General features: G+C 42.8%; 1 protein-coding gene across 6 annotated transcripts in view; it reads left to right on the top strand.

Annotated features, from left to right (window-relative positions):
* Positions 1–778: 778 nt before the first annotated feature.
* Positions 779–25,620, top strand: part of LOC102923286 (transmembrane protein 45A-like) — a 78,067-nt gene continuing 53,225 nt past the window's right edge. Inside the window, exon 1 of one of the 6 annotated variants that reach the window (XM_076549048.1) lies at positions 779–1,135. The gene's annotated coding sequence lies outside the window, so the exon portion shown is untranslated. Of the gene's footprint in view, positions 1,136–4,726; positions 4,954–11,553; positions 11,737–15,340; positions 15,449–25,620 lie in introns of those variants that run through there. The other 5 variants (XM_042259435.2, XM_006995759.4, XM_076549049.1 and 2 more) reach the window with 5 other exon arrangements.

The raw sequence follows: 25,620 nt of genomic DNA, 5'->3' as shown, positions 1-25,620 counted from the left end.
TCCAAAGAGATCCAGTTTCTGTCAAAATCCACATTCCAGTGGCTACTGATTGCAGATCTCCTCTGTTCCCCACCACATTTCCGGTGACCCTTCAACCACTTCCACGGAATCAAAACGTACTTGATGCAATTCTGCAGTTCTCACAGGCCTAAACAAGAGTTCTCGCTTTATTCACAAGTACCACCCAACCTCAACAGTTAATGAACCTAAGCATTCCTTCAAGCACCCACCCAGGACTTCTCCACAGGAAGGACCACATTTCCGATGAACTCGGATGTCATTAAAAGGTGCATTATCCCTCCACTAGAATCCTGTCCGCAAATCCTGTACTCTTGGCATCTACTTTTCTCTCCCCTGAAAAAGCGTGGATAGGAAATCCTTGAGGCGGGCCTGGACCGCCCTATTGGAGGCGTGGGCAGCGCGCATCTCCAACCCCTTCTATTTGGAAACTGCCTGTGGCTTGAGCTACTGAAGGTTTTCCTTGTTCGCTGCCCAAAACGACAGCGATCACCCAGTTTAAACGTAACTACTTACAAGGCCTGCTGTCAAAGGGTGAGGGCAGGGGCAAGTTCTGAGTTCTAGCGACCTCTCCTCTGCTCCTCCCCAGACCCCGCTGCCACGCAGTGCCACATCAGCGACTGCACTGCGCGCCCCAGCTAGGTTCCTTGCTAGGATGCGAGTGGCCCAGTGGGCGGAGGCTGACAGAGCCCGCAGGAGTGGCGGGCTGCTCCACCAATCGGCGACCAGGGAGGAGGCTTGGCAGCCAACCGCAGCCCAAGCCAGTGACCCGCCAGGAAAACAGATGAAGCGCATCTGGACAGCTGTGCTGAGAAAGTTTGTGGGCCCCTTCCCGGCCTGCCATCCGCAAGGCACGTCTCCCACGTCGCCTCCTGCTAGCCACTTACTACTTATTTATTTTTCCCCAAGAAGCAATCAGCAATCCAAACTTGAACCCTTTTCTTCCCGCTACCTCCCCCACCCCATGCGAGGCGAGGCCACATCACATTCAACACAGTTTAATTTTCATGAGGCTTTGAGATCAAAAGAGCAGAAACAGCAACAAAAACCCAGCCGCCGTCTGATCCGAACTGGCAAAGTGGGAGAAGTGGGGTGCTGAGTGAACAGACCAAGCTGGGTAAGTTCTGAAGACGCGGGACATCACCTTGCTCCTGCTGAGATCTCTAGCCTGTGCCTTTGCCCTTCTTGCCAGACTTCTTTTGGTAAGGGGAGAAAAAGATCTCATGCTGGGAAAGACTGCAGGAGCATCGGGCTCCTTTCTCTGTTTTGTGGACATCGTTTGCTCTTTAAATTTATGAGGGGTGGTGCTAGTATAAAATTTCTTGGGGACGAAATTTTGGCTGGTGTTTTATGGTAAACCTTTCTTCATCCCAAAGGTAAATTCTCCTCCTCCTTTTTCTCCTCCTCTTCTTGTACAACAATGTGTACATTTTCAAACTATAACTATCCTCCACGCCCTTGATGGAAGACTGAGAAAACTCTGATGTATTCAGAATTAACACAACTTTTGACAAATTACTTAAAACTTGAATCATGTGAAGGACTTACTGAATCTTTCGTTTAAGTTTGAATGTAGTTGAAATTGTGAATATCCCTTTTCAAAGAGGGAGACCTAAATTCCTAGATGGTTAGTAACAAAATAATTAAACATGTGATAGACCACTTTGTGTGCCTGTGATCCTATAATTACATATTTAACCTCTAATTCTATCAAAACAATATCCACAGTGATTGTTATACGTGTGTGTTTACACATAGCTCTAGTTTATGGGTCAGGATTTAGGAATGAGGGGGTGGAAAATGCTGAGCTAAGAGTGACCCAAGGACCTTTCCTTCTGAAACATCTATGATTTCCTCCATCCGAGGAATGTTTTGAAGTTCAAAGTTATGTTGCATGCTGTTCACTCTTGGAAGGAGATCTGACTCAAATCAATCTTTAATTTCTGGCACTTAAAGCAGTGGTGAGAATTTGGTGCAAAAAGTTGTTACTTGTGGAGTATGTTTTGGTCCACAGAGGTAGAAGAATTAAAGTGGATTTAGGGATGCAGGATTAGAAGGACATTATTATAAAGGGGCAATAAGAGTTGGCGAATCAAGATCAGTGCCCAGCTTCACAGTACATTCTTGGGTAAACCACTCAGTCCACCTGTTCCCCAGTTTTCTCCTTTGTAATGTTTTAGTAATAAATAATTGTGCACACTGATAGTGTCTAGAGTATCGAGTTAAAATATGTTAATTGTTAGGCCAGCCCGGCATAAAACACGTCTTTGCTGTGTTTTCATTTTTTTATCGCCTTCCTTCCTAGCTTCTGTACACGGATTTCTTCTGTGGCACTCTGACTTCTTGAGAAACTTTTTTTTTTTATCCAGGCACAATGTAGGGTTGTAAAACAGAAAGCATCATGAATGGATGTCAAAGAAGAATTGATTGAGGCCTTAGATGTAGAAGGTTCTGGAGTGCAGAATGCAGAGATCTATATCTGAATGTAGGTTGGTTTCACGGGAAGGCCGCCATTACCGGGAAGTGGTTTTGACAGTTCGCTTTAGGGGTGATGGTGGTCAGAGTCAGAGCTGAGACAGATTCAATCTAGGAGCAAGGGGGAGTATGGCAGAAGCCTGAGTGCTTTGAGCATTGAGAAAAATGCTCAGTGCTCAATGCTGGGAGCATTGAGAAAAAGCTACAAGAAATTAGTGTGGGCGGGTGTGGGGTGGTGCTGGCCGTAAGCTTTCTGCTGACAGGGCAAGCGCCATGAGAGGGGATGGATTGTCAGGCGGTGAAGGAGAGTTTGTCAAGTATATGGGCATGGGCGTGATGAGCAGAACTGACACCAGTTGCCAAGTGGAGGCTTTGTGACAGGGTTCGTTTCTGGGGTCCCCACTGCTTGTCAACGTGCTCTCCTGCAGCTGGGGGGTGGGCAGGACTGGATGGCTCACCAGGGCCTGGCAGTCTGAACATTTGCAGTGACCTCTTCCAGCTCTGTGCTAGCAGTCTGGTACCCTGGGGCATTACCCAGGCAATTTTTCATTAACAAGGGCCACTTGGAAGTCTTTGGCAGGAATGGGGTTGTTAAACCCCTGCCCTGTTCTCATATAGACCCAATGTGTGCAAAATAGATCTTTAACGTCTTGCTAATAAAGTCGGTCTGTTCCTGTGTTAATATTTAGAGATTTAAAATTGCAATGACTGAGGTAGATATTACCTATCGTATGCATTTGAGTGACGGGTGAAGCTTGAGTTCTTGTGCCTTGTCCCAATGACACTGTGGCAGAGAGCTGGATTCTGGTGTGGCTGCTGGCCACCTGCCTGATCTTGGGCAAGACCCTGAGCCATTATGACTCTGTGATATCATCTGTGAAGTGATCTTCCTGGTCCTTTTCCCTTAGGTGGTCATATATTCATCCCCTACCAAATTTGGAGCAGTCTGTTGTCCGAGGGTGCCTACCTGACACATCCAGCTATTATTTTTGTCGACTTTTGTCAAGTGCTCCAGTATTCAGCTCATGGCATGTTCACAGAAACTTTATGATTGTTGCTATCCCACAGAGCCTTGCTTTTATCATTGAGGAGACAGAGGCATAGATGGATTAAAATACTTGCCCACAATCCATAGTGAACAACTGGCAGACATAGACCCAGCCTAACACAAAACCTGCAAGCTTTGACCATTAGGCTACACAGTCTTGGGTATATGAGAAACTGGCTCTTCTTCCTGCTCCCCCTTTTTCTCTCCTCCCTTCTCCCCACTTTGTTCTCTTTCTTGTTCCCCACTTCCTCTTCCTTTCTTAGCTGCAGGGTTTTGCTACGTAGCTTAAGCTAGATTCAAATGTGTGATCCTCCTGCCTTACCTTCCTGAGTTCTGGCATCCCAGGTGGCCATCACGCCAGGTTTCATTGTTCTAGTATGTGGTTGTCAGTCAACTAGACAATGGGAAGAGGATCCCTGGAGCCAGCGACATACTGATAAAATTTTCCTAGAGAGGCCAGAATAGCAACAAGATTCTGTCTAGGAGGTGATGGGAGACATTGCATTGCATATTAAGTGGATTTCATTGCCGGAAAACATCTGTCTTCTTATCTTGTTTGAACAGAACTCACTGTAGTATCTGGTTTTAAAGTGGACAATAAATGTCAGCCGGTGTTAATCGGATGATTATCTGCATTGAAAAAGGACCTAGGAGACCACTGATGTGTTTTTAAATCTTTGGGTGCCAAAGCACAAACCTATTTTTCATCTTTTAAAGTACCTGGCTCTAGATCATCCCCAAAAGCTTTACAAGAGAGATTTGCAAGTAGTACACTTCAACTGGGGAACAGTATACACTATTCTCATGCAGCATCTCCCTGCCACGACGATTGGTCAGTTAGTGAGTTAGTAAATGAAATAAATACCGAAATCGAATACATATTAACGCGCATTTGAAGTAGGTTCCTGGAGTCCTGGCCTCTCTTCTCCCTCTCTTCTGCACCCAGACTCGAGATGAATAGGTGCTTTCCTCTAAATGACATTGCCACATGTACTGCATCATCAAAGGCCCAAATCATCAGAACTAATCATTCACGGATGGAAGCCCACTGCCTCAGCTTCCTGCTCTTACAGGTGTGTTTACAAGTGTGCACTCTGTGTGTTCAGGTGTGCACCACCACACCCAGCAAGCAGGGCAGTAGCAGGAAGCTGAGTAGGCAACACAGCATCTTTTTCAGAGTTGGGTCTTCTCCTTGCAGACTTTCTCTGAGTGTCTCTTCTCAGCTTAAAGGATACAAATGGGACTTCATTCCACTCTTGTGACCTAGCTTCAGTGACCATCTCAACCTGACAGTTGAGGCACACAGATCTTCATGAGTGTTATCTTGTCGCAGAGAAGAGATGATCATGCTCAATGGAAGAACGTTCCTTTTCTAAGGCCACACTGGCACCAGGAGAAGCTTGTCCACTGAGGTTAGTTTGCATGGCTTCCTCTCTCAGGCTGTTGGCGTGCCGACCTCCTGTGTGAAGTTGCCCTTGGCTTTAGAGAGCCTGCTGTGGACTTTGACGCTCAGCTCTCTCAGGAAAACCTTGGAAGACAATGAGTCCTTTCTCCCGAACCAGCCGTCACCACTTTGGACTAGTCCATTTCCCTAAGGTGCCTTAGACCATCCTAATATGGAAAAGGGGCAAAGGCAAATGTTCTCACTGTCCTGAGCAGAGGTGACTGTCCTCTGTGGTGATGAGTTAAAATAAGGTGGCACTCTCCATGGCAAGGAACGAGGTGACTTTACCTGAACCTTTCCCCATTGTACCTGAAACTCCACAGGTTCTAGAAAAATATTTGTAATATTTTATATAATTCTCTTTAATAGGGAGAAAATAGAAAATGAGCTTTTAGAGAAATAAGATGTCTGTGAAAATTGATCTCCAGAAAGGAAAGTGTGCTAATTGATTAGTAAGAAATGTAAAGGTCTCTGGTTTAAGTCTCTTTTTATTGATTATTCTTGTTACCTCCAAAAGATCACACCATTCTTTGGACTATTCTATAGCCTAGCTCTGTGATATTAACACAGCTTTCCTGTTGAGCTTCCAACTGGGGCTCATAACCCTTTTCAGTGGGCTGGTACCTTTTATTCTCAGCACTTAGAATCAAGCCAATAAGCACTGTGGGAGGAAAGTTCCACCCAAGGGCCTAGCTAAATAAATAAGTGGACAAAATTAAATCGGACCTCTTCTAGGATGTTTACAGAGGGCGCTTTTCATCGGTCAGCTTCCTTCCCATGAACACTCACTTGTTCAAGCCCTGATTTATGCTCTGTTCCTGTTAACTCTATGTGCAGAGCCAAGGCTTCCCGAGTGCTGAACTTACTTTTTGGTAGTAGTAACCCATGTAAGAAGTTTCCCTATTTGTTCTTGATTACTTGAAAATATCATCGGTCCATTTCTGATTTGAATCAACAATGAGTTGCCAAATTGACACTGTTCTTTTTGTGTAAAGGCTGTCTATTTCTGACCTATTCCATCACAAAATATATTTTCACAAATGAGTATAACATTTAATTTGATTTAAGTTCAGTAGGAGAAACAAAATCCAAAGTTTATGATATGTAATATTTCATAAATTCAGATAAATATTTCTTTTAAAAAACATATTAGTACCTTAAATATCCCTCTAAAGTGGAAATAATAAATTAAAATATCATAATATTGAGATTATAGGCAGAAAATTTCCTAATCTGTGAATCCAAAAATCGGAAACTTTTTCTTTCTCTGAGTCGGGATCTCTCTTTCTAGCCTAGGTTGATCTCTAACTCATGATCTTCTCTTCCTCAGTCTCTTACATGCTGAGATTATAAGCATGCACCACCACACCTGGCTCAAAGTATGAAAAATTCAAAGTACTCATATGATGGCCAAAAAATTTCATATGTCACAGTATTTTGGATTTCTGGTTTTCTGATTTAAAAATGCTATAAAATCTTTCCAAGTATCACCAAATCTGACAGCCTTGGAAAGCAAACACTTCTGCCTCCATGGATTTAGACAGGGGTCCCCAACTTGTAACTGCTTTTCCATAACTCAGAAGACATTTCTCACACTCAGGAGACCTTACACTTTAATTTTGAGTGAAAACAAACTAAAATGCCACATACCACTTTGATATTGTAGCTATGGATGTGTGTGTATGTATGTAGGTATAGTTGTATGTACCTACTCCATTCCCCCTTAATTTCTCTTGATATGTTATTTTAGTTTGAAGACCTATCTTCCTTCAGCATTATAAGTTTTTCTCCCATGTATTTGATTTTTTTCTCTATGTACAAAAATAGAGAACAATACTAATGATGTAGAAATATGTTAAGGGCAGATAAGAGGCCAACACAAAAAAAGAGATTTAGTAGTATGTAGTACTCTCAGACATTTTTGTTTTACTTCCTGTGTTCTTTCATGTAATAAGTAATAAGGATTTAAATATTAAAACCAGTAATGGAGAAGAAAAAGGGCCCTCGAAAATGACCACATCCAAGTCAGATTGGCTGAACCTTAGAGATAAAACCCAGAGGAAGTCAGGATGATGGGAAAGAAGATGTTGAGGAAGGATGAAGGAATTAGGATTAGAGGCATGGAGGACCTTACCTCTAAGCAGGTACCATGAAAGTTAGACTCTCTCAGTTGCTTTATCCTGGTGTTGAATTCTGGGCTCAATTGTGGGATACCCTGCTTATGGGGAGACTGCCCAAGTAATGAGAATATTTCATTTTTAAGAGTAATAACATACATGGTATACTGTTGAGTTCAGGCATGGGAAAGAGGTGTCCCTGGGTTTAAATCCTCTATGATCTTGGAAACCTTACTCTTCTCTAGTTTTAGATGCATCATCTTCAAAGTGAGGACGCAGTCTCTACCTCCTAAGGTGTTTGTTACAGTGGTAGCTCAGGCCTCTTTCTGTGACGAAAGAGCTTTCATGAAGAGTATGCTATGACTCTTAAAAATGAAATACTCTCGTTACTTGTCACTTTCCAGGGTGTAGTTAAGTTCAGGTCCAGTGTGGCCACAGGTATCCTGGGTACACCTACCTCTTTATTCTGATTGCCCAGAACTCTCCCTCCCCCCCCCCTCAGTGTTCTGGGATCCTGGGATGACAGTAATATAATTGACTTTTTTGATCCTGATACACCCCTTTTGGTTAAACATCTACCACTCTTTGCCTGAATTGCTACAGTGGGTCTCAAAGTATCTGTAAAAGACCATTTGGATTTTGTTCCTCAGGTACTTGCACACTGTTTTTTCGCAGTGTAAAACATAAAAGTAAAAAAGAACATTCTGCTTAAATTTTTCTTCAATTTCAAATAACTTAAATATATTTAATTTTTTCTATACATTTCCTTTCAATTTCTGTATTTCATGAAGGTGGCAACATGCTGTTTTGCAGACCAGACTGGTCTACAGACCAATTTAAATGACACTCTCACTACTGGCTTCTTGAAAAGACTCCAAGGCATCCAGATAGATTGAGAAAATAAATAAGTAAATAATACAAATAAAAGTCACCCATTTTTTTCTTCTTAGGTCTCCAGTGGCTTTGAATTTCATTTAAAATAAAGTCAGATGTTTACCCTGTCCTAGGAAGCCTGAGGTGGTTCATCTGGCTTTGCTTCTGTGTCCATAACTTCTCCTCTTTTTTGAGATTATAATATAATTACACTATTTCCCCCTTTAATCGCTTCAAACCCTTACAAATAGCCCTCCCACCTAGCTCTCTTTCAAATTCATGGTGTCTTTTTGCTTTAACTGTTGTTACCTGTGTGTGTTTCTAAATACATAAATACAACCTGTTCATTCTATATAGTGTTACCTGTAGGAATATAAACTTCAGGGCAGACCATTTGGTTTGGACGGTCAGTGGGTGTGTTCTTCCCTGGGGAAGACTTTCTCCACTCTCAACATTCCTTAGTTGCCTGTGGTTCCTTGTGTTGGGTTGAGGCCTCCTGAGCTCCCCCCCATCCCCCCCACCCCCCCACCCCCACCCCCGTTCACAATAGCATGCCATTGGTGTCGTCATTGTTCAGCTAATGTTTAGGCAACCATATTGCTGAGACTTGATGGGTGTAGCTCCTGGCACTTCTAGAAGACAAGACCTGACAGCCAACTCCCTGTTCCTCTGGCTCTTACAATCTTTCCATCCCCTCTTCTGAGCTCGAGGTGCGGGAGTGGTTTAGTAGATGTAGCTGTTGAGACTGGGCTCCACAGCACTGCATTATGATAGGCTGTGGTTTTCTTCAGTGGTCTCCTTCTGTTGCCAACAGAAGTTTCCTCGATGAGGGGGTGAGGGGGTGAGGACAAGGCAGGTCTGTGGGTATAAGGACACATACTCAGAATGAAGTTAGGGACTGTGCTGATTTAATTAAGTGGCTGCTGTAGGTTCTCCTTCGTGGTCCCTGACTTCGTTAGCCCTGGCTAACTTCCAGTATCATTTCCAGCCTTATTTCCCTCTTATTGAGCAGGTCTTAAGTCCAATTATAGAGCTATTGATCACTGCCAGTGTGTGCGTGTGCCAACGCTGCACCCTAAGGGTTTTTGCACCCTGCTGGTTGTTGTGGTGATTCATAGGCGTCATTGCTGGGCAGGGCTACCGTTTGCTTCCCGTCTTTGGAAGCTTGCCCAGTGCCTTCTGGTACCATGAAAGCTAGTCCTCCAAGAGGAGGCTTTCAGGTCAGTTCCAGCTCAGGGGCTTTTGGTCCCTGTGTCTAGAGTGTGTAGTGCCCCCCACCTTTGTTCTCTGGGTGTCCCTAATGCTAATAAAGAGTGTTCAGGTTTCGGCGAAAGGTGGGTTTAAATAGAGAACAAACAGTGATTGAGGAGGTGAGATACACTTTGATTTATTCTTTCATCTCTTAGATCAAGCATGGGCAAGCACTTCCGTCACTGTCTCTCAGGCAGTGAGGACCTTTCTCTAATTGCAGAATGAGCAAAGTGTGAGGTCTAAAGCCAAGTCCCCGAAAAGACCTGAGCAACTTAGCTTTAGTAGACTAACTTGACGATCCCCTGGCCACCTTAGGGGGAAGATGCCTGTTTTCAGTTCTCGCTTTATACGTGCTTTTAGACTGCTTGCTTTCTTCAGAAAAAAAGCAAGATGGTGGAGAGCCCATTCCAAATGCCGCTAAGATGATCGGGGGATAAAATGATGGTGGTGTGTTGTTGTTACCTTGCTCCCACTGGGGAGGATTCCTTATCAGGGAGCATGCCTGCTGGTGTTCAGTGCTTAAATAGAGAACTGATGGAAAACATCTACTCCAGACGAACAGTTTCCTGTCTGGTTTGGCTTTGGCCTTTGATGCTTGCTGTCCAGAGAGTCTTCTGTATGGAAGCATCCAGGACTCTCACTTTATCTCACCACTGTGCACGCCTGTGGCAATCAATGCCCAGGTAGTAGCTATAGCCAGAATGGTTCATGGAGCTACCGAGAGCCACGGCTTCTAAAAAGTGGAACTGCCAATATCTGTGATTTTGTCTGTTGTCTACTCTAGTGGTTTCTGGGTTCAGAAGATGACTCCTCTGTCTTTTGCTAATTAACTGTCATTACAGTGACAAACCTTTTTATATTTTAGTTTTGAGACATTTATATTGAATAGGATTGGCAGTCAGATGTATCAGCGTGCTTTCGTGTGTGTGTGTGTGTGTGTGTGTGTGTGTGTGTGTGTGTGTGTGTGTGAAATCCAGGATTTGACAAATGCTTCTGAGGTAGACAGTTCACAGACCATTCTTTAAAAATGGCCAAAGTAGTATATTTTCTATATAATATTTGTATTGGGTGAAAAATGGGCTGAATTTTAGAACATTCTCCTATTACAGATAAGTAGCATAGCTAGATTGGCCTTTAGTTTGATATAACTGAACATCAGGTAAAATATTTAAGTCAGTGGCTTGTGTAACCCTGGCCATGGGACACTGAGGGAAACCTAGAAGCCAGAGGTGAAAGAGATGTGTATTCTCACTACTTCAGATCATCACCTAGAGAGAGAGTCTAAGTAAGAAGATTGTCAGCGCAGGTGGAATTCAGACTTCTTGAGCTGAAGCATTGGTGAGAAGAACTTGGGGGAGAATCAAAGGGGCTAGAGTTAGAACAGAGCAAATGAAGGGATCTGTAGAGAGAAAGGGGACTTAGATAACTCCAGGGGATCCCCAGAAGGAATCAGCATTGTATTAGTGAGCAAGGGCTTTTGAAGACACTAATGAAAACGATGTGCCAGGATAGAAGGTTGTCACTGTTTAAATATATCGCCTGCAAATGCATATTGTGGAAACTTAATTCCCGATGTTGTGCGCTGATGGTCATGTGGAGCTGGGTCCTATAGGAAGTCATTGGAATTGGTTGAGGTCAAGAGAGCAGAGCCCGTGTCATAGCACTAATGGCTTCTCAAGAAGAGGAAGAGGTTGTCCTCGCTAGCTTGCTGACTTTCTACGAGATGTTCTCTGCTCATTCTGAGGAAGCATGGAGTCTCTCATACCCTGGAACAACTTCCTGCGCTGTGCTCCCACATGTTCCTACAGAGCTCTGGGCCTGTGAGGAATACGTTTCTTCTCATCATATATCAGTCAATCGTAATCGGTTAGTGGTAACAACATCAAAGGGAAATGAAAAAATGAGCTTGGCGCTCAGACAAGAATAGGGATGCTGCCCATCCTAGTAATGCTAGAGAACCTCTAGTCCGTGAGTCATGGATGGGGTAGAGCAGTTTGGAAAATCTTCCTGGAATTACTGGTCCTAGTCTCAGGGTTGCTCTGCGTGTGCCAACAAATCATAGAGTGGCAATTTCCCCAAGAATCCAACCGTTTCCAGTCACTTAGCCTCATCCCAGACAGAGCTGAAAAATATTTATAAGAATTGAAAAAAAATCTGCTCTCAATTCAGGTAAAATCTACCATGTCTGGCACCTTAAAATAGTAAATAAATTGTATTTAAAAGGAAAGTCACTATGCTAAGTCTCCCTGAGGAGTATTTCCATGCTTGGCTAAGTCAAATAATTTACTTCAGTGTAACATTTTGTACATAACAAACCAGAGACTGCCAGGCTTGTTGTCTGTGTTGATATTTGCTTTGGCTCCTGGGGAGCAGCTCATCTTTGATATCTGTTCCTGTTTAAACACACATATTTTCCTCTGCTTGGTACCTCTGCCTTGAATTACAGCAAGCTAAACTCAGCGAAGACATTATCCAACTGCAAGATTCGTTCTGAGTAATGGACAGTGAAGGTAAGTAAGTGAGGCAACTAATTTTCTGAGGTGACTGAAGGACTAAGACTCAAACATCTCAGAGGAGAGTGAGGGCTACCCTGGGGACCAGGCAAGGTCTCCGCAGGATTAAGGACTGCATACGCCAAGGTCCAGAGCCTTTGAATCCCAGTGTGGGACATGTCAAGAGCAAAGACAGCCACATCCCATAAGCACAGTGGCAGAAGCCGATGACGCAGGATGTTTTCATTATCAGAGGTTAGAGTCTATACAGGTCCCTGTCTGGTCAGCAGTTCTGCAGTCCGTAACTGAGCTCCACAGGTTGATCCTGGCTATCTATCTTTTCTCCCTCTGTAATTTTGACAGCTTTTAACCTGAGTCCCAGGGATCTTTGTCTGATCCATCCCTTCCCAACTCTGAAGGTCCGCCTGACACTCTAACCTCTGTGTATCTTTGTGAGACATTTTCTTGCCAGAACAAGCTTTGTTCAGTTTGATATGAACTGGGCCCAGATGTTCTTTCTGACTCTGCCTGTGCAGAAATGGGATTTTTTTTAACCCTCTATAATTTATTAGATTCTTGCTGGCTAGAAAATCCATTTGTATTGATGTTTCAACTCGTATTTCACAATGTGTGTGGGGGTCACTATCATTATGTAATCAACATTTTTCTCTTGGGGGAAATTCAGACACAAGTAAAGGGCCAGTCTTTATGAAACTGATTTCTCGCCAATGGTCTTGTAACACTTGGGACAGTCCCAGGGGTAACTCCTATGGATAGGGTGATTAGACATGTAGGGATGTTGGGAGAGTGGAAGTCAGGATCATGATCACAGTCATGGTCTTCAGGGTCGGAATTGTTCATTTGATTATTTACAGGATTTAACAATTACAGCAGTGTCTACAACCCTAGGCATGGTGCATCAAGTGTGTATAGAATTCCATTGTCTTCCAGTAATCACGCACTGAAAAAAGTTCTAGTTTTTGGTTTTGTTTTCCAAGAGAAAGGGACAATGAGAGGAGACTAAGAATCTTACTGCTTCTGTCTCATGAGCTCAGGACTGCCATCTATTTCGGGACACATCTAAGGAGGTGAAGTCAAGGACAAGATTAAGCTTTCTGCAGAGAAATGCACTGAAACTTGATATAATCTAGGTGACTTTAATTTTGAAAAGTCTTGCTGGGCTTGCCTTTGGTTTATAATTATGTTTTGTGGTGGTGATAAGCAAAATAGGGTGGGGTGAGTGAATGAAATTATTCCAGATAAGCAGCAAGGTGCTGACAGGTCCTCAGAAGGGAGGTGATATTGTCAGAGAATTAGTCTGACCGTGGGAAAACAGTCAAGAGCATTTTACCTTACCACAGTCTCAGTCTTGTCTTGTCTTTTCTTTCTTTCTTTCTTTCTTTCTTTCTTTCTTTCTTTCTTTCTTTCTTTCTTTCTTTCTTTCTTTCTCTCCTTCTTTTCATTCTTTATTTTTCTTTCTTTCTCTCTTTCTTTTCATTCTTTCTTTTCAACATGCAAAAATTATTTTCTTTCTTATAATACATTAACGTCTAAGCATAATAAGGACAAAAAGACTAGGACAATACTTTTTAGACTTGAGATTGAAATTCTAATAGAGATTCACAAGATAAACTCAATTAAGCCAAACTGTCCTTGCAGTGTGATGACTACTAATTATTATTTGTGACTCTACTTAGATGTCATCCACTTATCACATTCCACGTGCATACTTACTGTGGGCTATTTTCTAAATGCAAATTAAGTTTTTTCTTTTCTTTTTGAAATAAGATATATAAGTAAAGGACTAGTAAATTAAAAAAAAAAAACCAAACAAAGTGTTAAGAAACCAAAAAAATCTCCAAAAATATCATTGAGTTTGTTTTATGCTGGACATCAACTGCTGGGCATGGAGCCTGCCTAAGAATGGTTTGTATATCCAGTGATGCTCCATTGGAGAAAAGTAATTTTTTCTTGCAGGCTGGTATCACTTGGAGATAGCTTCTGTGTTAAGGATGGGAACTCATGTCCACTTCCCCTCTCGGCACTGGGAGTCAGTCTGGATTGGCTCTTGGAAGTCTCTGGGAGTTCATGTGTGCATCAGTCTTTTGTCCGGAAGGCACTGCTTTCTTGGTGTCGTCCGTCCCTACTGACTCATTCCAGTCTTTCTGAAGCACCGCGTCCTGTCTTGTTTTACTGTCCTGCTAGTTTCTCTTTCCTGTATTCTCATAGCATTTCCCAAACCTGGAGCTGTCTTTCAGCAACTTCCTGCAGGTCCCATTCACACAGAAACTGCACAGAATTCTGAAGAGACGCCGACGGATGGCCTTTTTCATTTGTATCAATATTGGATTGAATTTAAAGGAGAATTTGCATGCCACTGTAGAGAGCCTCCTTAGTTTTCCTGAAATTAAGGGGGCCCTCCCCAACCTAAAATTCTTAAGTGATACAGATTTTGAAAAGTTAGGAATGGAAGGAGGTCAGTTAAGGAGACAGTTTGATTTTGAAGTGTCCTTGATTCAGACATGGAGTTTAGTCATTGAGGAGGGTACCCACTTGTACTCCCTGTGAACATGGAATGTCAACTGGACCCCTTTAGAACCAGGTTTCAGTGCCTTACCAATTACTAGTAATTTCAAATCCTAAGACTCGTTGAGAGACTTGGCTATGGCATATAATTCATAAGGAGTGTTGTAAGGCCTGGAAAGGCAAGTTTGTAGGAAGTATCAGTGGCTAGAAAGGTGATGGTTTTCCTTCATTATTTGGCATGATTTCAGTTGTTTACCATGCTATATTTAGCAAATGACACTTATAAACATCTCCTTTACACTCCTTGAAGCTCAGCTGTTCTTCCCTCTTCTGGTTCACAGAGGGTTTGTGCAGGATAAACTGCGATTCTTCCTTACTGTGGGTGAGCTGAGAAGAACTTAGGACAAAGGAACAGAGGTAGTTTCTTTGCTCATCACAGGGACTGCTGCCCACTCCTTTGTCTTGATTGACTTAATCGCTCTTAATATGTTTTTGGAGGATGTTTCTTCTTCTAGAATGAATTACACACCCATTTAGAGTATCTAAGTAAAGTTATTCAGTTGTTAGCAATATGCATTACCTCCAGCTCCAGGGGGGTATTCTGACCTCTAAACACACCACACACACACACACATGCACACACACACACACACACACACACACACACGCGTTCATATACACAAATAAATCAATCATTTTCTAAATATCCTTTTTTATGATGAGATATTCTCCCATGAGGAATTCCACATGTACCCCGCCCACTAAACTTGTCTTAGTGATAGACCCAAATGCTGAAATCACTGGCGCTGGGTTCGTGAGTTTTCTTAATTTCCACACATGTGGTTCAGGTGGTGGGTGTAGTCCCAAGTATTTATCTCATCCCCTTCCTCTGGTTGGAATGAATGTGAGGTGGTTGGTTTGGTAGGTGGGCCCAGGTGAGAGACACAGACCCATAGGTGGGCAACATTCCCATGGGAGCCTCGTACGTTTATGTTTACGTGCTTGGCATCTAAGCGACATGGTTGAATGGTGTCATGGAAATGAATAATCAGAATGCAAATGTGAGAGTAAAAGCAAAGGAGAGTGGTTACTGTTCAGTGACAGGAAAAGCACCAGTTAACTTCCTCACTCGCACTTCCTGCTTGGAAAACACTGTGTCCTCTGGCAACCCGGGAGCTTCGCAAATGGATTGACGACCCACCAGGTTTGTGTGTCTGATGACATTAACTGAAGAGTGCTGTGGGTCAGGTTTCTGTAGGATGAGTCTGGGTGGAGGCCGCGGGCAGCAAGTAAAATGTCCAGGGAGAAACTGAGTGGGACGAGGGAAAGAGAATTGGGAGTGGACTGGTGCAAGACTGATGCTAGAGAAATAGGCCTTTCTTGATTGGTGAGTCGCGTCTTCCAGGCTGGAGTTACTATGCAGCACATCTTCAGCAGTCCCAGCCCTGGGGGACCTGGGCAAAAGTCAAAGTGTAGTAAGTTTAAACATTCGTATCAGTTGCTTTTGGTATACACAGAGATGTGTGTGAGTGAATGTGTGTGTGTGTGTGTGTGTGTGTGTGTGTGTGTGTGTGTGAATATGTGTGTGAGAGAATATGAGTGTGTGAGTATGTGTGGGGTTGAGTATGTCTGTGTGAGTGTGTGAGTGTGTGTGTGTGTGTGTGTGTGTGTGTGTGTGTGTGTGTGTGTGTGATTGTAAGCTGAGAAGTGTTAGCCTATCATCTTTTTTATTCCAGAAACTTTTCGGCATTAACTTCAAAGCAAGCCTCGACTTGAGGTATCCCATTCTTCTCACCCTTGTGTCTGCAGCGCTTGTGTGCTGAAATCGAGCCAGATAAATGCCTCAGAAGAAAGGTGTGGACTGTGACAGTCAACAGTTGGTTTACTATGTCTCAAATAACAGTGCACTTGATAATGTACAAATTACGAATTTTGATTCATATAAACATAGTCTGAATGCAGACTTTACCTTGCATTTGAGACCTTGTGCAAATAACTTACCCTCTGGACTTCGGTTCTCTTACTTGCAAATGATGTGATGGTCAGCTTCCTGGGATGGTAAATATCTAAGTAGGTAATGTGAGCAAAGAGCCTGTTGGCACTGCCTGTCACATGGTAGCATCAAAGGGAAATCTAGCTCCCTTGAGTCTGTCAATCCCCTTTCTAGCTCCATTCTCTAGCATTAGGACTATGGCCTGACAAGTTTGACTCTTAAAAATCACAAGCATCTCCCTGATTGGCTTCTTGTGAATTGTAGATAATTGAGGCAAAGCTAAAACTACCTAATTCTAATGACTTTGTGGAAATACCATTTATTTAATGCTAGACTCTATCATTGTTATTTGCTAGGCAGAGAAGACATTAGAGTTATGTATCTTTAATGCTGAATTTTATTTCTTAAGCTTTCTGTGACATTTTCCCTCTCTGCGATCATAAAGGGTCCTACAATTGAACTATAAATCCTGCCACCCACTGTAAGTTTCTATCCACATTTTCAATTCATCCATCATTTCTCCATCTACCTATCCATCCATCCATCCATCCATCCATCCATCCATCCATCTGCCTCATCCTTCATCCATCTGTATATCCAGGGCTTTCTTATGGAAATATTTAGTACATGCTAGTTCTGAGCACTAAGAATCTGGCAGTGAGGAAGAATACAAAAGAAATCATTCATAAAACAGGATTTATAGGACATTCTTTCTTATAAAGAAAAGGGTGTGAAATATAATAACACAATGACAGTAAGTTATGCAGCATATTAAAAGACAATTACTGTAGAGAGGATGAAGTAGGAAAAAGGGATGAGGTATTGGAGGCAATTTTTAAAATACGGTGATGTCAGATAATTGCATTTGAACACAGCTTTAGAGGGAGGAGCATTCCAAGCAGGAGCTGCAAGTACCAACGCCCTGAGGAGGAGGCAAGTCTGGCATGTTTGAGGAGGAGCAGGAAGATCGTGTGGCTGCTGGGAAAGAGACTCTGATTAGAGGGATGTTGAAGAAGAGATGACCTGGCTTGCATGGCTCGTGGCATGGGTGGTCCTTGTGTGGACTTGGGCTTGACTTGCACATCAACACAACAGCACTGACTTCTGTATTGAGAACAGTCGGACAAACGGCAAAGGCAAAGTTGAGTCCAGCTGGGAGACTGTCTTCATTACTGTTCTATTGCTGTGAAGAGACATCCTGACCAAGGCAACTTACAAAAGGGGGCATTTAACTGGGGGCATGTTTACAGTGTCAGTGGGTGAGTCCATGGCCAATATGGTGGGGAGAAAGGCAGCAAGCGGGCAGGTATGGTGCTGGAGTAGTAGCTGAGAGCTTATATCTGATACGTAAGCACAGGGCAGAGACTGAGAGAGGCTGGCCCTGTCATGGGCTTTTTAAAACTCAAAGCCCACCCCTGGTGGCATACCCCCTCCCGTAAGGCCACCACACCTTCTAATCCTTCCCAAAACTGTTCCTCCCACTAGGAACCTAGTATTCATATATCTATATCTATATCTATATCTATATCTATATCTATATCTATATCTATATCTATATCATCTATATCTATATATGCCTATGGGGACCATTATCAATTCAAACCACCTCAAGGACCATTGCAATGGCATGCACAGGAATAGGAGCAGGAAAGGTGATGAGAACTGGCCAGATCCCGGGCATATTTGGGGGTGGAGTGATTTTTAGTGGGTTGGATGTGGGAGGTGAGAGCCAATGCAGAATCAAGGATATGACTAAGTTTTGTAGTGAGCAGGTCTGCCCTAGTCAGGTATGTTCTGGACAGTTCTCAGATTAAGAGGCATGCTAGACACTTGGGTAGGGAAGCCAAGTGAACAGAGAAGCTTTGCATTCAGGGAGAAGTCTGGCCCGAGATTAGGCATTTAGGAGAAGTGGACCCACGGCACAGTGTTTCAAACTGTGAAGCAGAATGAGACCCAGAACCGAGCGAGCAGAGGCAGACAAGAGCCTAACAGAAGCACCCTGTAGACACGCCAGTTTTGAAGAGTTAGAAGTTTAGGAGACAAGAAAGTTTAGGAGACAAGAAGCGGCCAGAGGGGAAACAGATGGGAAAGTAATTTCTCAGGAGAGAGGCAGTACTTAGCTCTGCTAAATTCCGCTAGTGGCTCATGTGAGATGAAGCTGGCATGTGCCGTTGTACATGGAAATGCCAGGCTCTGCTGACCTGCTGAAGGAGCTAGCCTGATAGAGGAGCAACAAATGATCTCAGAATGAGGCGGGGCACAGTGAAGGCAGAAGCCATCAAATGACTGGCAAGATTCCCCCTAGCCCCAAACCGGAGGATCCTGACCCCTCAGAGTTCTACTCTCTCATTTTATTTTGCTAACTCTGTTTCTCTTCATCAGCCCCTTGGAATGAGCTGAAATGGGATTCCCTTCTAGATAAGTTTGTCTACAGCCTTTGTTGAGGCCAGGGCCTGCAACTACTTCCATCTCTGCCCAGTGATAGAAAGGTTGTCATAAGTCAGGTCATGAGGGGGTCCTTCAGTCATGGGACCCAGAGGAGGATTTTCCTTATAAGTAGCCATGCCTCAGGGCTGAGGGGAAGTCCCACGACTTGCCAATTTTAGAGGCCAATATCACTCTCTCCCTTTCCCAGCATTACAGCCCATACCCCTATGTCATAGAACTCTAAGGGTAGGGTCATTCCCTAGAGCCATGCCATTGTTGAATTAGCATTAACCAGAATACAGAATGCAAACGCTCTTGCATTGACCAAGGCATGATATTCTGTGCTAACTCTTTCTACCCTGAAACTGAGTTAAGAGGAATTTCAAGTTTGCTTCAGCTGCAGCTCATTAATGCTTGATACTTGTTGGATACTATGACTACGAGAATTTAGGGTGTGGGTCGGTGTAAATGGGTGTACCTGCATACATAGATGTAAGCCTCTGGCCAGTACCCAAAGCACTCAGCCTAAGAAGATGCTGAGAGAAGCCTAGCTCAGCACTGATAACAATCTGCCCCTTTCATTCTTTCCTGGCCCCGGAATCTCAGCCAGGAGGATTTTCTTCTTCTTCTTCTTCTTCTTCTTCTTCTTCTTCTTCTTCTTCTTCTTCTTCTTCTTCTTCTTCTTCTTCTTCTTCTTCTTCTTTTTCTTCTTCTTCTTCTTCTTCTTCTTCTTCTTCTTCTTCTTCTTCTTCTTCTTCTTCTTCTTCTTCTTTTGTATGTTCTTTTTATTATTTTTATTTTACTTTTTCTTCTTTTATGTTGCTGTTTTATTTTATTTTATTTTTTGTTGCACTGGAGTTCAAACCCAGTGCCTTGCAGACATTGGGCAGGTGCATTGCTAACTGAATTCATTCTCACTGCAGTTAAGATTAATTATACTCAACTCTTAACTTATTATTCAAACCCTGAAAGACACTCTAACTTATGGGGGTGGTTACAGGTAAAAGGTGCTCTCAGCAAGCAACTTTTTCTCAAGTGGGCACAGCAAGGTCTTATTCCCGGAAAGACACACCCAGAGAGAAGCATTGCACAACTTTTGTTGACGGGTGCACCTGTGTGGGTCCTCTTTGCTTGTCAAGCACAAGCCTTATCAGATGTGCCTGTTGACAAGGCTGTATGTGAATGTCAGACTGGAAGAGCTGTGATTCCAGCCCATACATTTCCCCATGGAGTGTATGAATCTGCAGCATGTCTAATCAGTAGATAAGAACTTCAAGGCCTTCATCACGATCCAGAATCATTCTAACCAGTATCATCACTGCCTGTGGAAATTTCCATAACTTGATGGGCTACCAGTCTCATTGTGTAAGTAGTCACAAAGGACGCACTCCTCATACACTGCTATGTAAATCACAGCTGCCTAAATTACTAGGGTGTTCCAGCTCTTGTAAGTTCTACAGGGAAGTGAGTCATTTCACTCTCATAGGGTAAGCATTGTGCTAAGACCTACCAATCACTACCAACAAAGCCACAGTGTTCCTACACTACAGTGTCCAGCTGGAAATGAAGTCCGAATTATGTGACAAGCCAATACATCAAGATGTGCTGTCACTTCCACTCAGTAAGAAGGTACAAAAAAAAAGAAAAGAAAAGAAAGGAAAAAGTCATCTTGGCAGATATGTAGAGGGATGGAATGGGATAAAGGACCCAGAATAAATAAACCCATGCATACTCAGTCAAACAATTTTTGAAGAAGTTGACAAAAAAATGAATATCAAAAAATGGACAGTTTCCATAAATTCGGCTGGAAAATTTGCATGTCTACATGGAGAACACTGAATACTATCCCTCAAAAATTAATCCCAAACAGACCAAAACCTAAGTCAGACTTGAAATGCTGAAAATACCAGAGGAAAATATAAGACTGCTTTACAATTGACAAAAGCAATGATTTCATTTCAGGGATTCTAAACACAGAAGACAGGAAGACCCAACAAATGGGATTATTTCAGATGTAGAGGCTCCTGTGCAATTAAGGGAACAATCACCAGAATGAAGGAACAGCCTACAGAATTAGAGGGCACTTTACCATTACCAACTTTATCAGAAAGAGCATCAATATCCAGCACATATAATTTGCTCCAAGAACTTAACAAGAAATAATGCAACTAAAAATAGACACTTTTCAAATATCCACCATGAGCCAACAAACATACTGGAAAAATGCTGACTATCTTTTGCCATCAGGGAAAGGAAAATCAAAACCATAATGAGATGCCATCTCATGCCAACCATTATCAGCAAAAAAAAACCCCAATAATTTGAAGGGAAAGGGGTGGAGAAAAGGGAAAGTCGGGGGATAGGGAAAGAACATATTCAATATACAATATATTCCAGCATGAAATTTTAAAAATCAATCAACCAACAAGAAAATAATAAAGGCTTGTGGAGGGCACGAAAGAAGAACCCTTGTATACTGTTGGTGGTGTGTGTAAATCTGCACTAACACTATAGATATTAACATGGAGGTTCCTCAAAAACTAAGATCTGAACTACCATGTCATCCAGCTCCACCACTGCTAGAATCACATTTCAAAGGAAATGAAATGGGCATATTAGAGGAACCTGTATGCCCGTGCTTGCCAAGCAGAAAGGATACGGACTCTGCCTATGGAGCTTTTCAATAGATGTATAAAAATATTATAGACATGTGAGGAAGAAATTCAGCCATTTGCAGGAAAGTGGATGTTCAGCATAGAATCACTTGAAGGTACATAAATCAGAAACAGAAAAGGCGAGAGAGGGGTAAAGGGGAGGGGGAGACAAGAAAGGAGGGGCGAGTAGGAGGTTAGATGGACACGACCAGTGCATAACGTATGTGTGCACAGAAAGTTAGTGAAGCCATTCATGTCTGCCACCAATATGGTAACAATCAGAGTGAACACAGAAAAGGATTCCATTTTGAAAGGGCCAAGTTGATGGAACACAGTGGCTGTGACACCAGGCAGGGTCTAGCCTAATAGTCTGTCAGGATCTAACCTAATAACTCAGAAACATCAGTACGGGGCAAAACCAACCTGTTTTTGCAATTCAGATGGGAGGTGGGACAATATAGCCTCACAGAATTAAAAATACCAAAATGCACAAGAGGAAGGTCGAAGTAAGCAAGAAAAATTAAGTAAACAATTTGAAGGATCAAGAGTATCTCTCCTATGAAGTATTTAATGAGTTCCTGGTCCGTAGTGAGTCTTTATCCAGACCCATATTTACATCAATGGTAAAGTGCATACATGTTAATGAATTAAGTTGCATTTAGGACCTCTAGGTTTCTGTTACATTGCTATCAGTCTTTATGGGTTGAGCTGTGGTCCAACTGTCTTATGTTTGTGGTGCTGGACCAAAACCCTGGATGGGGCATTGCATGGTGGTGTCATGGAGCTGAAAGAAACTGCCAGAGACTATCTGTGTCAGTCCCTGTGGTCCTGTAGGGCACCTTCAGTATATCCTAGGAGTGAGTTGAGAGGCTTTAGAGAATCTTTGTGTGACTGTTGCTGCTGTTGGAGTTTCAGCAGCTGTCTATGGTCTGCTGTTCTTCAAAGTCATGTAGCTGCTGGCTTATCATTTACCTCCCATCTTTTTAGTTTTGGGCTTCATTTCCGACAATGAGGAACCGTAAGTGCAGCCTGAAGCTGGGGACACAGGAGCCTGGGTTTCTAGTCACAGTGTTGTTCCTCTCCTGGTGATTCTCGTTAGACTACCTAAGCCCCCACATAGAGTAAACCAATCACCGAGTTGGAAGTGTTAAAACTGCACACAGATTTCTGGTGTCACTATCAGCTAGTTTTTCCTCACTTTCTTGGGGTGGGGTGGGGTGGGGGGAGCTCTGTATCAAGTTCATTGTTAGGAAGAGGAAACAAGTCCAGCTCTTCTCATACAGAGCATTCTCTTAGATGCCACGGTACGATCTAGAGTGTTAGCCATAAAGAGCATTGCAATTTTAAATGAAAAAAAAAATTGCAAAGAATAGCCTGACTCAAGTGCTGGACTTTTTGCATTTGCCCCTCCCTCTCCCTGCATCTACTAGTTTTAGACTGCAATAGACTTGTCACACCAATCCGTGTACAAAAACCAGGTGTTTAAGGTCTCTTAAGCAACTTAAATGGCGACTCTCTGGGGAAGGAATGCTTTCATACACCATTAATATTCTTGAAGTCACAGGCAGAAGAGGAGTCAATGTGGGCAGAATACCATGTCCCAGTGTTTTTAGATCAAAGCGCAAAAATCCCATGCCATCCGTTTGTGCCAGGATGTTAAAATGTATCAGCGTCACTCAAAACGATGAGATGCATCCTTTTGAGGAAACACTGATCTTAGAGCCGTCAGCTTCTTTTCTGCCTTCCGTTGGGGAAGACGGGGTACGTGGCAGTCGGTATATATGTGGGCTAGACTCAGTGAATAATAGATATTTGTAAAATGAGAATGAATGGAAGCCAGTACGAAGGTAAAGTTCCACCAACTCCTTCAAGACTGCCTGTGTGTTAATTTAGTTTCTGATGACAGGAAGAGAAATGTGGCAGCGGGACGCAGAAGTTCTCTTGTGTGCCCTGTCCTCCTCGCCTTGCTTGTTTTTCGCCTCGCTGTGACGAAACACCTGACTTGACTGTGTAACAGCAGGCAATGTTGGTTTGGCTCGCATCATGGTATTGTCTGTGGTAGAGCATGCTCCATCTTGTGCTGGACAGGCAGCAGGACAAGCAAGAAAGGGAGTGAGAACCTTCACAAGCATATCTTCTTCCAACTAGCCCTGCCCTCTAAAGTTTCCAGAACACCCCCAAACAACACGACTGGATGGAAACAAATTGGTTAACATGTGAGCCTGTGGGGGACATTTCATTTTCAAACCATGACTCTCCACCTCTTATCTCCAAAGGCTCATGGCCATCTTATGATGCACAAAGTATTTAGATGGTCTCCAAAGTCTTAGCATTTTCAACATTACTCAAAAGGCCAAATTCAATGTCTTTTATGATGCCTAGCTGAGTGGTCTTATAAATAATAATAATAGTAATAATGATAATGTTACATATACCTAAGACGCTGTGGAACAGAATAAACTTTCCCACTCCAAACGATAGGAATGGGAGATAAAAACTGGGTACTAGAGCAAAGCAAGACTAAAACCTAGGGTAGGTGGGATGGGCCAGCAGGTAAAGGCACTTGCTGCCAAACTTGATGAACTGGATTCAATCTCCACGTCCTACACAGCTGAAAGATGGAACTGACCATAAGTTGTTGTCTGCTGTCTTGCATGTATACCCCAACACACACCATAAATATGATTTTAATAAGCATTCTAAGTAAGGCAAACAGTGGTTCATAAAGCTCCATCTCTGGTACTTGGACTTCTTGATATAAGTGTTATGGCTTTTCTGTTTACAATCTCAGGGGCCTCTCTTTGGACTGGTTCTGCTCCTTGCCTACTTCTTTCTTCATCAGATGATCTATGTCCTGTTAACAACATCATAGAGTTTCTGTGGAAGCTTAGCTTTACCCTCAGAGCTTCATGCATTAACTTCTCAGGAACCTCGTATAGGGACTTCAGTCCTGCCACACTTTACCTGGTCTCTCATACTCTCTTTGAAGACTAGGAGGAAGCCAGTATGATCCTGTAACTCTTCATTCTGCATGCCTACAAAACCAGCTCCACGTGTTTGTAGGAAGAGTCTACCTTGAGCTCAAACCACATCTGGGACTCATTGAACCATGGATACAGTGGCCTCTGAGTGCCTGAGTGGCCAAATTTGGAAAACTAATTTGGAAAACCTAAGTGGTCCTATATGAGAAGGGGATTCTTGTGCTTTTTTCTCACATAAAACTCTTTCAGATGAATTTGGAATTTTACACCCTGAAGCAGGGGTTGTGTGGGTTCTGGTCTATTCCTTATAGCCCTCAGAATAAACTTTCTACTGGTCCAACGCACATAGCTTAGCTCATTGTAACATCAATAATTTCTTTAGAAACTGTGCCTTCCTTAGCACCAACTTCATATAGACTTTTATTACCCAATTACATTTCCTCTATATCTTTATATTCTAACTTTTGCTCCTGATTCTCATGGTGAAGCTGACCAAAGCAGCCATCAAAATCCATGCAACTGACTAAATGCCTTATTGCCTTGAGATTTCTTCTACTCGATTAATCAGTCAATCATCTTTAAATTCAGCTTTCTCAAAAAGTCTCAGCAAGTAGGCAACGCATAGGTAAATTATTTGTCAGTATGTAACAGGAATGATCTCTGGTCCAATTCCCACTAAGTCCTTCATCTTGTCTGAAACGCCATCACCTGGCCTTCATTTTCTGCATACTTACTGGCATAATGGTCATCTGTGTTCCTGCTGGAATTACTCAGCAAGTTCTCCTCTAGTATTCAATGGCTTCCTAATCTTTTATGTCTACTTCTCCATAATCTTCTAAACTTCTCCTATAAACTAGTTTTGATGCTTTCTGACTAACATGGTCAAGTGAATACAGAAATGGTAACAATGTACTGGTAATTTTCTGCTTTTATTACTATTCATATGTCACACACAGCAATGATAAATATATAAATGATAAATGATAAAACACCTGACATAAGCCACTTAAGGGAAGATTTTTGATTCATAGTTTCAGAAGATTTAGTCCATGGTCCCTTGGTCATATGAACTTGGGCAGCATGGACAGCAGAGTGTGGCTGAGGGTTCTCATCTCATGAAAGACAGGAAGAAGAGAGAGCAAGGGAGGGACTACAGACTAGATATAACCTTCAGAAGCATGCTTCCACTGCCCTACCTACCTGCTCCATGAAGCACCACGTTTTTAAGTTTCCAAAACTTTCAAAAATAGAGCCACCAGCTAGAGACCATCATGAAATGCATGGCACTGTGGTAGGCATTTCATATTTAGACCACAACATT

Source organism: Peromyscus maniculatus, chromosome 12, assembly GCF_049852395.1.
Source record: "Peromyscus maniculatus bairdii isolate BWxNUB_F1_BW_parent chromosome 12, HU_Pman_BW_mat_3.1, whole genome shotgun sequence".
NCBI lineage: Eukaryota > Metazoa > Chordata > Mammalia > Rodentia > Cricetidae > Peromyscus > Peromyscus maniculatus.
This window is presented reverse-complemented; position numbering and strand designations above follow the sequence as displayed.